Raw genomic sequence first — 10,873 nt, forward strand, 5'->3', positions numbered from 1 at the left:
GACACTTTCATATTTGGGATTTTTATGGAAATGAACAGGCATATAATTACCTATAAAATAACCTTAGACCACACTGCCTGTCTTAAAAGCAAATAAGTAGCTACATCTTAAATTGTAATCCAAAATATTTTGTCATTATTATACAACAGTACAGTACAACAATAAAAATATTACATTAATATACAAAATGTCTTTTTATGTGACTTTAGCTGTAAAGTCAGAAAAACACTATAATTTCATGTCTTGGATATTTTTTTTTAATATGTGTATGCTGGCTAGGACTTCATACTTTATTTTTCATACTTTCAACTGACTGTTTTGAAAATGTTAAAAGTTAGTTGATTTCAAATAGATATTCTGGCCTGAGATTTGTTTAAGTGTTGGCACAAAGTACCCTCACTTCCTCCCATCTGTGGCTTGATAGCTCTGCTGTAGTTGCTCACAGAGCGCACAGACGCGCAGACACACAGACACACACACCAGAGCCATCATCAGAGGTTTGTTAGGAAACTACTTGCAAAAAGAGCACTCAAATGGTTATATAGGAATATTGGTGGTAACTTCAATCAATATAAGATCACACGTGTGAAACCCTTTTAAACCTTTTAACAAATTCCTCAAAGTAATATACAATGACTTTTCAGGAAAGAAGTAGACTTAGTTGTTGATTCCCGGTATAAAGATATTCTGCCGGATTCACAATGGCTTGCACGGAGTGTACGAGTAGAGTAAGACTCCATGCAGCCATCATGTCTGACGAGCGATCCAGGAACAGCTTGTAGGGGCGAGTAAGAGAGCTCCTAAAACGTCTCCTACACGGACAGGGCTGGGATATGCAAATTACCTCATTTGCAGCCGAAAGGCATGCAAATGAGGTAAATTTGCGATCCAGGAAGCACAAACCTGTCCGAGTAGTAGCCGTGTTAGCTGCAGAAATGTACTCAGTTGACAATTGAGTACCGTTCTACAAATAGCACAATGGAGCCTTGTCAGCTCCAAATAAAGGTTGCATATGGTTGAGGAAGCATGCCAATGGCCAAATATACGGCCAATGGAAATGTTCCCAGATGCAAAATTAAAATAAAAATGCTTTTTTTTTTCCGGCGATTTCCGATGTTTAAGCATAGCGCCGCGCTAAAAAAAATCATAAAATAAGAAAATAAAAGCCACAAACGTAGAATCTATGAAAACTGTTAAATTACAATGTAAGGGAATAGCAGGCTGAAGACAACATGGCCACCGAGTAGGGGTTGCTAAGGGGAGAAGCCCAGTCTAAGACATGTAACCAAGCATTAGTAGGCAATCCTATGTAAATGAGTGTTAGGATAGTGAATCGCACTTTTACATAGCAAATGAGCACAGTCAGTGGAGTTTAGGAGTAGGATATGGGGAGTAACAGAGTAGGAGATAGGTGACATCACAGGGGGGGTATGTATGAAAGTAGTGAAGCTCATAGGAGCAGAGTGGCATGTGTCAGCTGTCAGACATCATGGAAAGAGGTGTGTCAACAGGTAGGCCAGGGAAAGCCAAGAAATGGAAGGTGTATACTGTGGATAACACCAAAGTTTCTTGCTGGACGGGTATGCGCGCCTGTAAACCCGAGTAAGATAGAGTGTGCGCGTGTAAGCTGGAGTAAACATGTATAAGGCTGTTTAAAGACCTGTAAGCACGTTTGCGCTGGTGTGCGTGCGTTTTAACCCGAATAAGCAAATTTTAGTCCATCTAAGCATGTGTGCGCACGTGTGAGCTGCTGTGAACGTGTTTGCGCTTGTATGCGAGTCGCTCCCCCCTGAGGAAACAGAAAGGAAAAAGGAAGCACAACAAATAGTAGGAAGCTACCAGGGAATACTAGTAGAGCTAGCAGGTGAAAACAATCAGAATCAGGCAATTACACAGGCAGAACACTAGCCCAGCCCAGCACTTAAAACTCTGCAAACAACAGTGTAGTTTGTTTCTGTCAAGAGACACTGCAACACTGGAGTAAGCTACTAGAAGTGAAAACTGAAAAAGCTTCACTCAGAAAATGCTAGGGGCTGCCATTGCTGTTATAAGGCGACATATGCAACATACTGGGGGTAGTGACAAGGCGACATATGCAACATACTGGGGGTAGTGACAATGCAAATGCTGTCGGACAACCCACAGTGAGAAGACGGAGAAGAGTGTACAGGCCCAGGGTCACCTACCAGGGGTTACATGAGCTGGAGATAGTGGAGCGCTATAGAGTGGACAGAAAACTCCTGCAGCAAATTGTTGAGCTGTGCATGCCACGCCTCACACACAGAACCAACTGCGGGGAACCCATCCCAGTGGAAACCAATGTGTTGGCCTAAGAATACTAGCAACAGGTACCTTCCAGAGACCAACTGGTGATACGATGGGGATATCACAGGCATCAGCATCCAGGGTACTGCACCAGTTCCTGGATGCCATGTCAGCACATGTCGGTGATCATGTATATTTCCCCAATTCCCGTGAGGTATTGGCCAGCAATATGCGTCTCTTCCAGCAAATAGCAGAATACCCTGAGATAATGGGTGCAATAGACTGCACGCATATACGCATCAAAGCACCAGCTGAGAGCAGGGTAGGGCCTACATTAACCGCAAGGGCTTCCCCTTCATCAACTGTCAGGTCATGTGTGATGCCTAGGGCATAATAATGTGTGTGCTGGCTGCCCTGGAAGCTACCATGGTTCCCATATCTGGCATCTGACGCAGCTGTACCAGACATTTGCCAATGGGGACATCCCACATGGTCACTTAGTGGGGGATGCTGGCTATGCACTGGAGCCGTGGCTGATGACACCCATCAGAAACACACACACACCTGAACAGGAACGCCATAATGAGGCACATGCACAAACACGAAATGTAATTGAGCGTGTGTTTGGGTTGCTCAAGTCACGGTTCCAGTGCCTGGACACATCTGGTGGAGTCTTGCAATACTCACCAACTACATGTACCCAAATTGTCATGGTATGTGCTATGCTACATAATATGATTCTGTGAAAACAGCTGCAGCAGGACCAGCATAGGCCTGGGCCAAACAGCCCCCCACCATTGCCAAGGTCATCACAGGCAGAGCGTGACTCGGAGGAGGAACAACCTGAGCCTGCCCCAGTAGGCAGAAGGAGGTGTGCCCAGTATGCCTTAGCCTTGGCAAAGAGGCAACGCATAGCACATACACTGGCTCAGTAGGAACCCTGGAAATTATACCTCTCTCTGACTCCCACATATAGCGAAAGGGATGCCTAAGTTGACACAACCTGCTTTTAAACATGTGCAGGGAGTGTAGTGTGTGCATCCGACATAGGCAGCCCTGCAGCACCACCTGAGGCATGATGGCTATGTGTTAAGCAATGTAAGGTAGTGCTAAACAGCATTTACCACCATGTAGTATATGCAAACTTGATGACCTTGAGTATCATCCTACCCTCCCCAAACATGATGCCACAATATGAAGACATGATGATCAATTACAACAATTGTCTTAAGTACTGGTGTCAGTGAAAGGGGATCCAATGCCTGTCAGCCTGGGATGACATGCTCACCAAGACATGATGCTTCGCTAGGGATGGCTTTTGTCACCCCCATAGTGCCTTTTTTAGGCAAGGCTCAAAACACAAACCCACCTCCATAGGTATCACAAGGGATAAAAAACTAGAAATAATGCTACTCAATGCCACAAGTCTAAACTGCAAGATGCACGCACTCCAAACTCCCCACAGCATGGAGAATGTTGATACCTGTGCAGTAACAGAAACCTGGTTCAAGGCTCCCAAGAGCACCCTAGCACTAACAGGTTACACCTCATACCATGCTATACAGCCGCAAAACATGGAACAAACTACAAAAGGAGGGTGAGTATCAATATTTGTCAAAGATACCCACACCCCCAGGTTGGTGGCACAGCATGAAGCATCAGAGACTATCCATGTGCAACTAACAGTGGGTAAAACCGCCTTCCAGTTCATAGCAACACTTGGAACCACACTTGGCTGACTGGAGAACACATGAAAATATGAAGATCTCCCCAAACACCATTATATTGGGTGACTTCAACTATCCAAACATAGACTGGGAGCATTACCCTAGCTGCAACACCCTAGCCCAAAGATTCCTAGAATTTATAATGGAACAACTTGCTACCACTCCGACAAGAGGGGAAAACATACTGGTCCTGATCATCACCAACATAGGGGCTCTATGCCCAAGACCAGAAGTGTATCCTTCACTGGTAAGATCAGACCATAGAGTAATCTCACTGGATATTCACATCCCAACCCCAGCCCATGGCCAGAAAACCACAGTAAAAAAATTTCACTAAAACAAATGTCACACTCCTCAAAACCGAGGTGGAATCCTTCACAGCCCCTGTGCCTGTGGAAAATACGGCCCAGACCTCAGAACCCATTATAAACGCATTCTATGAACACCTTCAGGAATCCATGGATCATGCAATCCCAAATAAAACCAAGATCCAATCCTCCAAAGGCAGGCATCCTGTCTGGTGGGCCCCAGCCATAAAAAAACACAGTACAGTTTTGTAAGAACTTAACTATAGCAGCAGATGTCCTGTTGATCACTTTTGCAGTATTCGGTTCCTCATTTCCTCTTTTATTTATTTTTTTTGTTACTCCTCTGGCCAAGGGGGATTTTTTCTTGATGGTCTATACATATGTAAAGAGTTCTATCTCCTATTCTGTTTTTTTTTTCTCCTGGGCAAGTAAATTCTGAGGTTCTTGTGTTTGTATGTCCCTTACATACCTTCTGCCTTCGGTCATACATCGGAGTGGAAAGGCCCAGGCTTTGGTATGCTTGCTTGGACGTACAACTTTCCTTGGCAGATTATCCTCCTAGTAAGGAATACTGCAACAGTTATCGATAGGACATCTACTGTTATGCTAAGTTTTTTTTACACAAATGTATTTTCTCTTGAGTTTTGGGTTTGTGCTGTTCAGTAGCACTCGGGATTGAAGACTTTTTATTCTAACCCCTTCCCTTGGCCTAGTAAGATTTGATGGCCCAGGCTCACAAAGGTCCAATGGGGCTTCCTACCAGGGCTTTCAAGACAAGCTCAATCACTAGACATGATATAACCGGATAAATGCTTTATGGGATTGCACCCTTAGAGAATATGGGCTAATGCTAGTTTGTCTAATCCCTGTACCACCTTCAACAAGTCCAACCTTGGTGTTCACCTATCAAACAGTAAACTCCATGTCCATTGGCAAAGTATGGATTCTCACATCATAGAACTACAGTTCAGAGGGTTGTTCTTCTCCCTCTGTGTTGTGGGAAGGGCATTCAGTGGATCCAGTGACAAATGTTTCTGGGCAAGACAAGGACAATGAGATCTCCCTCCCCTTTAACTCATAACCAGATGACCATTTCTTTGGAGAAAACTTTCAAGCTAAAAAAGTCTTCTAAGTTGGATTTTTTGGCCTCTCGACTTCAAACCTGAAGCATCTGTGTATCTAGGAAAGAAGAAAGAGCCCTGGAATGACTTTCCCATGGAGCTAGTGCCTAGGGATACTATTTTGCAGCTTGGAAGAATTTGTACTGCTTCCTTGCCTCCTAAGAAAGTGTGGAGCTTCTGTTTCAACATTGTAGGAACAGCTGACTCCTCTCTCTCTCCCTCTCTAGTCCAGCAGCATTGTTCACAAACACTGCAACACCTTTCCACCTTACCAGACAAGCTAAAGGCATGGGGCAAGATAGTGTTTTACTCTGCAATGTTAATGATTTGGGTCCCCATACGGTAGTTTCACCAGTCGTGATTCCATTTCTCAGCAGTGTATCAGCCACAAGAGAAGCTTTCAGACCTTTTTAATTTTGTGGCAAAGATGGTCAGGGCTGTTGCCACAGCTCTGCAATTGGCTTTTATGTGGTCTGCTGCAGTTTTTACTTCTCGGATGATATGGCTAGAGCGGAAGACTCCACTAGGTATAAAGGAAGAATGGCATAGCTAAGGTTGTTCTCCTTTAAGGATGATCTCAGACAAGCCACTCAGTATGCTGTTTATTTTTATTTATTTGTATCTGTTGGGGTAGAGTACAAATCCACATGGGCCTGTTTTAAGCTCATCTTTGGGACACTGTCTGAGTGGTTGCTTACAGTCACACAGAAGGTAAATGGGGGCTGAGGTAAAAAAATTCTAACCTACAGAATAAAGCTTGTTAGCAGTTTATAACTCCGATCCTCTGAACTAATTGCCAGAACTTTTTGGGGAATTAATCTTTGAGAAAGCCTCCAAGAATGTGGTAAAGGATTACCATAAGAAGCACCACCTTGTCATTTCTGTTTGTTGGCAAGGCCACTTTCTAAGGAAGAAATAACACCACTTAACAGATTGAGGAGGGCTCCCAAGTATTAGACAGTGCTGCTATCCCTTCTGCTAGCTAAGTCTCCCAGGAAGATAACAGTTGAACTGCAGTCTAGGATTGTAGTTCTCCATTTTCGCCCCAGTTTTGAGCCAGCAAAGAAAGACCTTTGGATTCTTGACTTATTACTGATGGCCAAAGATCAATTTGTCCATACAGAGTTCTTGGAACAGGACCAGACATTTAGACATTACTCCTCAAGGGGACTGTAGTAAAAGGTGGTTAGCAGAACAGCAGCAATGTTCTTTTTCTTTAACATCCTTATTGTAATGTAATTTACACAAAGACTTAGGCGCACATGCATAATGATAAAAAAATTTTATTTTCATGCCGTATACATATAGGTTTTCTTTTTAACAGTTACCATTCACTCCAGTATTACATAAATTGTGCAATTACTGCCTTCTCTTAAACATCACTCCCCTCCTGAACATTGTTCTGGATATATTTTTACACAAATTCATTTTATTTCAATGTAATTTTTTTCTTTCTCTTTTCTAAAGATCCCACATAAAGTTCTATTATCTCATTTACAATAATCAGTACTTAAATCATATCCCTATTCTGTTGCTGTTTTGGCAAGCCACTAAGCCAGTAACATTTAACCTAATAAGGCCTTAGTTTTTTTAGGCAATTCAAAGGATGTGTCCCAAGTCAAAATAATGATTTCCTTAGTTACAATTTGTTCCCCCATTTCTGACATCTTGTAGGAAATGTTTAAAATCTGTCAACTTATTATACTCCCACAAACATGTTCCCAGTTACCTTTTCCTTTCCTGTCACACCTCTGCCATTTGCTGTCTAACCGAGAAAAAATTCTCTGAAGTCTGCTTCATATGCACACTTCTAAACAAAACTCAAAAACCTTCTGGACATTGCACCATTCTTGGAAGCCATACAGTTGTTCTTTTGTAAACTACCTTTTCACACTCTTCCTAATATTTTCTGACCTCCACTGATAGATTTATGTAGTTATTGTGCAGTATTTATATATCATACTTAATATCTCCTTTTTAACAGCAGCTTCTGTTCTAGACTAAAAAAAAAAAAAGTACAAAGCTGGTATTTCAATTAGCACTGCCCTATCCCTTTCTCTCTGACTATACTCTGATTTCAGCCCCTGGTAGGAAAGGTAGCATCTAACCTGCAGTTCAAACGTCTGCTTGGCCTTATCCTTAAATTATACCCTGGCCTTATTTCATAAATTTCCTCTGTTTCATCATCTCTTTTCATGCTGATTTGAATCTTTTGATTGTTATACGAGCCTTGATTGTGTAGCTCTAAAGTATCCCATAAAAATTGTTTATGGGAAAGATAATACTAACCAAGTTAACGTTTCCCTCTTCTCCTGTTAAATCATTTTTTCAACTCTTTATTTTACTCCATTTGTCTTTTCTTGTTTTTGGTTTTCACATTCCTTTGCTTTACACAACTTTAAGGCACATTTTCATAAACTTTGAAAAGTATGTTTATTACCACCATACGATCTCTGCTTCCTAACTTTGGTGATGCCTGTTTTTACTTCCTTTTGTCTAAGTTGTGCTAAAAGTTTTTTGTGCTTTGGGGTCCTCAGAAAATTGGTTGTTAATAGAAAGCTTTCTAAACTCATGCATATTATGCACATTCTCCCTTGAGTTCCCTTTAGCACACTGCGCTCATTCTCATCTTGTTCTTTGAGATTCCCCTTATTCTCTAATACCATAATACTAATACTGTAACCTTTGACAACCCTGTAAATAATTCCTATGACTTATTTCCCATATCTTTCTCTCTTTATTTCTACCCTATTTTTTAACTTCATTTCATTTAATACCACTGACTCCCTTCTGAAGATATTTCTGTCTTCCCTACTAATTCTCAAATCATTTCAACTATCCATTACTTAAATTCTTCTCTTTTTATCGGGTAAGTAGGAAAGTGCCAGTGTCTCATTACCCTACACCGTCACCTTAGTTTTTATTGATGCTTTATCTGAGATAGTTATTAGATGTGTCAAAACGTTCAATTAAATACAAGTCCATTTTAGCCCAGTTATTGTACCTTGCAGAATAATATGTAAACTCTGAGTTTCTTCTACTAAATTCACATTTTCAACATACATTTGTTTAGAAATCTTCCCTTTTTTTGTTATATTTTTCCATCCTGGTCCCCTGGTACGTCCTCACTATTGCAAAAAAATGCACTGGCTAGCTTTAAATAAATTAAATTGTGCAGTTATATCTACATGTTGAACAGGAAACTATTTAACTTAATCACTTTTCAGTTTCAAATTTCATCTATTTTTCATTGATGTTTCCCAGTGTACCTTTAAATGTTAATTTCACTGCACCTTGTGAACGTCTGTTTGTACAGATTGTTTAGAGTTCTCGTGATTAGTTGCACCATCAGGCAGCTTATCTCCAAGTAATAGCAGTTTCTAAAGAAAAAAAAAACTTAACTTTACAAGTACATAAAGGAATCTTTGTAAATTTCACCAGAACACACTTTTCAGACTTCTCATTGGTTAATTGCTTCCCACTTGATAACTTTGTCTCCCACTGAGAGCATTTTCTAATGGAATAGTAGCTAATGACTTTACAAATACAGAAAAACTGCAATTTTACATCACTTTTCAACTTTGTCTTATTTTCAAGCCTTTTTTCTTACAAAACTCATCTATTTCTAGACATCAACCTAAAATTATCATCTTTATTCTACATATAATGAGATTGGTATGCTTTTTATAGGTTCATAGGTTCTTACTAGGCTATTGATCTCTGAGGATGTTTAGTAGAGTAAGTCATGCATTCCCACTGAATTTCTAGCCTTAGTAGTTTAGTACCAAGGTCACTATATTTTACAGAAGTTTTGTCTAACTCAGGGTAAGATAATACTTTAGCTTTGTGTGAAAAAGTTGCACTTAAAGAGACTACTTGACCTGACATGAAGAGGAAGGCATTTGCAGAGAAGTGTTGTTCTCTGTGGGACATATACATCCATTAAGTATGTTCTTTTTAAGTTGCAGTAGAGACTGAGGTCTCCAGAGTGGGTGTTTCTGCCACCACTGGACTTGTGGATTTGTAGAAGGTCTGAAAGATACAGGCTCTGTAGGTGAGGCAGAGATCTCCCCTTTTTTATTTTTATTTATTTATTTTACATTTGTTGACCGGGCTGGTCTAACTGGATATATGTCCATTTTCAGTAGAGGCCCGGGGAGAAAAGCTCCACTACAGCATTATTATAAAATTGTAACCAAAAAATAGTACATAAGAATACATATTTTAAAAAATTAATTTGATATAGAGACCAATAAAAATGAAATATTCATTACATAAGAGAATCTAAAATGACATGTTTATAACAGGATTAATGTGAAAATGCAATATTAGAGAGTAAAATACAACTTAATGTAAAAAAAGACAAGACAGGGTGAAATTTTTTTTTCATTCTTCTTGAAGGGATGCATATTTTGCGCATGTGAAAGATGGTGGAAAGAGGAGGAAAAAATAGTCAGGATTAGTACAGGGGTAAAGCCATTGTAAAGATAGGTGGATTCTTAGTTGCTTTTTGAAAAGTGGTGTGGATTCCAGGGATGTTAGTTTGGTAGGAAGCTTGTTCCAAGAATTAGCAATGGTATTATTGAAAAGACAGTCTCCAGATTAGTTTTAGATTTAAGGGTGGCTAGTACTGACTTATTTGCTGAGCGTAGGGTTGTTAGATTTTTATACGGGCTAATAAGGGTAGAGAGTATTGGTGTATTTGTAGGATGATACAGGATCTTATGGGTAATAGTTGTTGGAGAAGAATTTGGTTTTGCAGTTCCAGCCATCCTAATTGTTTCAGATTTTGGCAATGGTGTGTATGGAATGGGGAACCAGTTGCAAATATGGCAATGTTATTATAGGAGGTGGCCAGTTTGTTTAGGTTATTTTTGGATAGGTTAGTGTAGATAGGTGAGGCAAATAGAAGAGTGGAAATTAGGTGCGTTTGGGCAATAGTAGTCCTGGCAGAGGGAGTAAGGAAGGTTGTTTAGCCTATAAAGTGAACCAAGTTTTCTATTAAGTGATTTGATGGTTAAGTTTATATGTGGACCAAAACTAAGATTATTATCAACTGTTACACCTAAAAGCTTAGTTGTGGTATCAGGTACTATTACAGTGCCATTATTTGATGTTACTGAGAAGTAGATAGGGGAGACTTTTGAGTAGGGGGGTAAAAAGTAGAAGTATGGTTTTCTTAGGGTTTAGGAGGAGACAGCGTATGGAGAACCAGTCTTCTGCTAAGTTGAATACTTTTTGGATGCTAGACTGTAGTTCAGCCTGAGATGCTGCAGTACAGATTAATGTAGAGCTGTCGGCATATTGTATGCAGGTGGTTTGAGGGAGGGATGCGTTCAGATTATTAATAAATATAGAGAAAAGGAGGGGTCCAAGAATAGAACCTTGTGGGACTCCTAGGGAGATAGGGAGGTGAGTTGATTATTTATTTTAACAGATGACTGCTTGTTGT

General features: G+C 40.3%; 1 protein-coding gene across 2 annotated transcripts in view; it reads right to left on the minus strand.

Annotated features, from left to right (window-relative positions):
- ISG20L2 (interferon stimulated exonuclease gene 20 like 2) overlaps positions 1-8,818 on the minus strand; it is a 217,466-nt gene extending 208,648 nt beyond the window's left edge. The window contains exon 1 of one of the 2 annotated variants that reach the window (XM_044079805.1): positions 8,691-8,818. The gene's annotated coding sequence lies outside the window, so the exon portion shown is untranslated. The remainder of the gene's footprint in view (positions 1-8,690) is intronic. The other variant, XM_044079806.1, reaches the window with a different exon arrangement.
- Between the last annotated feature and the right edge of the window lie 2,055 nt (positions 8,819-10,873).

Source organism: Protopterus annectens, chromosome 8.part0, assembly GCF_019279795.1.
Source record: "Protopterus annectens isolate FY-2018-M chromosome 8.part0, PAN1.0, whole genome shotgun sequence".
Classification (NCBI taxonomy): domain Eukaryota; kingdom Metazoa; phylum Chordata; order Ceratodontiformes; family Protopteridae; genus Protopterus; species Protopterus annectens.